The sequence below is a fragment of the Perognathus longimembris genome, chromosome 28 (assembly GCF_023159225.1).
Source record: "Perognathus longimembris pacificus isolate PPM17 chromosome 28, ASM2315922v1, whole genome shotgun sequence".
Lineage (NCBI taxonomy): Eukaryota > Metazoa > Chordata > Mammalia > Rodentia > Heteromyidae > Perognathus > Perognathus longimembris.
In genome coordinates this window covers 96,466,266-96,470,430 of record NC_063188.1, presented here as the reverse complement: position 1 = coordinate 96,470,430, position 4,165 = coordinate 96,466,266, and the positions used below count along the sequence as shown (strand labels likewise).

The following is a 4,165-nucleotide window of genomic DNA, read 5'->3' as shown; positions in this document are numbered from 1 at the left end:
GTGTCTCAATGGTAAGAAATTTTAATTGCTCTTTAGAACAAAGTAGATAGCATGTTAGAAACAGAAACTTTGGGCTGGGGATATGGCCTAGAGGCAAGCACTCCTCTACATGAAGCCCTGGGTTCAATTCCCCAGCACCACATATACAGAAAAGGCCAGAAGTGGCGCTGTGGCTCAAGTGGCAGAGTGCTAGCCTTAAGCAAAAAGAAGCCAGGGACAGTGCTCAGACCCTGAGTCCAAGGCCCAGGACTGGCAAAAAAGAAAAAAAAAAAAAAAGAAACAGAAACCTTAAAATGAAAATGAAAATCAGAGGGCTGTCTTACAGTATCTGGGATTTTAGTGTTTAAAACAAACTTCAAGAAACACGTTCACATTTTTTGAATGTTAAAGAGTACAGAATCTAACATATTCCAGCTGCTTTGTTTTTCATACATCACCAAGATGATTTGAATAAAATGAAGATTGTTCTTAACCATACCTATTTATCATTATGACTTATACATTATGGCTCTACCCAGTCCATTTTGTTGAGAACAGAAAGATAAATGGGAATGTTTCAAAATGAATAGTCTTTATAAAAGTTTGTGTTAGATCGTTCACAAGATGTTGGGAGCAATGTCTTCCATCCTACATGTGCTCTGCTTTTGGAACTTTTCCCCTCCACCCACCCCCACCCAAGAAGTACTGTCTTTTTGTTCCTTCCTTAAATCTGGTCTGTTGCTGTGACTTTTGTGACAAAATAGAATGCGGTGAAAAAACATTGAACAAATCCTAAGGTTTGGCTTTAAGAGATCCTGCAGCTTCAATTTTACTTATATTCTCAAATATGATGGTTATTTAGATTGAAGGAAGTGACTTAGGTGTAGTAGGTATGCTAGACATTAGTGGAACCATTTTGACTTATTCAGCTCCAGCTAAGACATAATTGCTACCATATAAGTGATCTTAGTCAACATATTTGTGAAAGAGCTATCCAAGTTAGCCCTGTCAAGCCATATGAGGGTGAATAATAAATCCTTGTCAGTTTAGGGAAGTTGCTTATTGTGAAGGGATAAATAATAGGTACAAGCCTCAAATGGCATTATAATCTCATTTGCTGGAACTATAATGAAAATTAAATTCCTTTCCACTCAAAGATTGAAATTCTCCCTATTTTTTCTTGCATTTTGTCAATTTTGCCATCTTTATTTTGCATATTTCCTACTGACACCTTTCCTCCGTGCTTTCCTATTAACCTTTAAAAATCCTTCATTTTGTCTTATATTAAAGCATACTTTTCAGAATTATCATCATATCTAGTTATTTTTTTCTAATAAAAATTATATTTACATAGAAGCATTCAGAATGTCAACAAAACAGCTGCAACTTTTTTTTTGCAATTACAGAGTGGTAATCAGTTAACAGAACAATTATTTCGTATAAATTGTGTCAGACAACTGAAGATGAAAAAACTACAATTTGTGCTGTGCACCAACAAGAACCGGCTTTAAATTTCCATGCCAATTTACAACCCCCATACTGTCCCAGGCAAGGTTAGTGGCTACTGAAAATACCATCAGGACAGGGCTATCTAAAGACACATTCGGTATTGTGTTAACTATACAAAAAAAGACACTGTACAGTTTAAAACAAATCTTACAAAGCCTTACATTTCAATTTTTTTCCTTTAAGGAGTGAGTTGTGTACAGGGGGTTTAAATGCTTTGTACACAAGAAAATAACTGCGCTAGAACCAACGTATTCATCCTCATCCTCATCATTATCCTCATCCTCTTCATCGTTATCATCTTCCTCCTCTTTCTTCTTTTTCTTGCTCTTTTCGGCCTTCACAACCCCCCCCCCCCGCCTTTTTTTTGGCTGCATCAGGTTTTCCTTTAGCTCGATAGGCAGAAATATCCTTTTCATATTTTTCCTTCAGCTTAGCAGCCTTCTTTCCATAAGGCTGCTTGTCATCTGCAGCAGTGTTGTTCCACATCTCTCCCAGCTTTATCGCAACATCACCAACAGACAGGCCGGTCTATTCCCCTTTGATTTTAGGGCGATACTCAGCACAGAACAAGAAGGAGGCCGAAGGAGGCCTCGGGCAAATTGGGATCCTTGAACTTCCTTTTTGTTTCCCCTTTTTGGGGGGATGTAGGTTTTCATTTCTCTTTCATAACGAGCTTTGTCCGCCTTGGCCATGTCTTCAAATTTCCCGTTCTCTTTAGCAGACATAGTCTTCCACCTCTCTGAGCACTTCTTAGAAATCTCTGAGAAGTTGACCGAAGTATCCGCGTGCTTCTTCTTGTGCTCCTCCCGGCAAGTTTGCACAAAGAATGTATATGATGACATTTTGCCTCTCAGCTTCTTAGGATCTCCTTTGCCCATGTTTAGTTTTTCCTCCATGAGGCCCAGAATCGCTCTGTGCCCGTCTGGCTCTCCCTTGCCCTTGCGCTGTCTCTATGGAGCTCAATGTACTGCAATGGCTGTGAGAGCGGGAGCCAGACACAGCCTCCCTCATCTCGAGTTATTAGCATACTTGTCTCTACAAACAGTTTATAAAGTTAACCATCTCTTATTAGTTTGCTTTGACTTCATATTTTAAAATTTACTGAAATCTGACTTCTGGAACACCACTGAAATGTTACTGGAACTTTTGTTTCCCTTTCTTGAAATATAGAAAGATTCCATCTCCTTACCAGCAAATTTGTATTTGAATATGAGTTTCTTTTGCTAAAGAAATATTAGTACAATAAGATATGTCAATCCCAGACTGAACTACGATTCTCTCTGTATGTCTTAGTGCCTCAGTCCCAGAGAGATAAGAACTTCTAGTTCTCCTAGGTAGCAGGAGAAAGATACATCTTGATGATATAAACAAAGTATTTTAGCTGCAGAACAATCTACATAAAGTCATCTATCTTGATTACTGCTGAAATTTTCACATAGAAATGAAGTACAGTACTGAGCAGTGGTGTTGAAACTCCTCCAATCCTAGCTACTCAGGAAGCTAAGATCTGCAGCTCACAGTTCAAAGGGAAGAAAGTCCATGAGACTCTTATCTCCAATAACAAAAAGCTGGAAGTGGAGCTGTAGCTCCAGTGATAGACTGCCATCCTTGAGTGAAAAGAGTAAGGTAGAGCACATAGGCCCTGAATTCAAGCCCCAGTATCAGAATTAAAAAAGAAAAGGAAATAAAAATAAAATAAAGTACTCCTGTAAACAAACATTAAAACTGGGCTAGGTGGGGGTAAAGAAAGAGAATATAGTATAAACATCAGTGAACAGTCACTAATCATTTGAAGAAATTGTCAGCAGATATCATCTTCAAGTACATGTGTATGTATATACCTAGTCAATTTGTAAAACAAAAAATAATGAATGAAAAATAGTGCAAATGTGTTTTATTGGTTGTTGTTTGATATAGTATAAAGACCAAATGAAAGAGATTTATTCGAAAACTGATTGAGTGGTATGCAAGCTGGAATGAAAGGAAAGGGTGAGATATCAACTGGAGACTTGTAGGATCAGAAGAGACACTGCTTTATAAAACTAATTGGTAACATGTATATCTAAGGAAGACTTGGTGAGACAAAGACCAATTAAAACTCAGCCTTATGGCAGAAATCTAAACAACACTATGTTCTCCAACTCCACTATTACAATCTCTGAACAAATGACAAGAAAGCCCAATTAAGATTTTAACAGCTAGTAAATCTTCTCAATTGGAAAAAATGGCTCAAGAAACAGAATAAAGTCATGACTCTTCTACTGGAACTTGAAAGGCTCAAGAAATAAGTAATTAAGTTGAAAGAGGTATGGGACGAAAAAGTGAAAAAAACACTTAGTAAATCTAAATGACATGTGCAGAAATGAACTGTGTGTGTCATTTGTGGAGCAAGGAACCTGCTACAATTAGATATATAATGAGATTACTCAATTTCTTCAGAGAATGTTACATCAAAAGAAACAAACACTTTATGACAATTTAAGATTGGAAATGTGCGCTTGAGTTTTTTAGGGGCAGCAAGCTGAGATAACAAAGGCCCAGAAGGAGAGATATTCAAGGAGAAAAAATGGAAAGTAAAGTCTTTAGAGTTTGTGGGCCAGAAAGAGTAATCATGTAGACATATTTTTTTCATCATATAATCAGAGCCTAGTCATAAAACAGTGTATTACAATTTGTC

General features: G+C 37.3%; 1 pseudogene; it reads right to left on the bottom strand.

Moving 5' to 3' along the window:
- Positions 1-1,652: 1,652 nt before the first annotated feature.
- On the bottom strand, positions 1,653-2,366 carry LOC125343215 (annotated as a pseudogene).
- Positions 2,367-4,165: the final 1,799 nt, after the last annotated feature.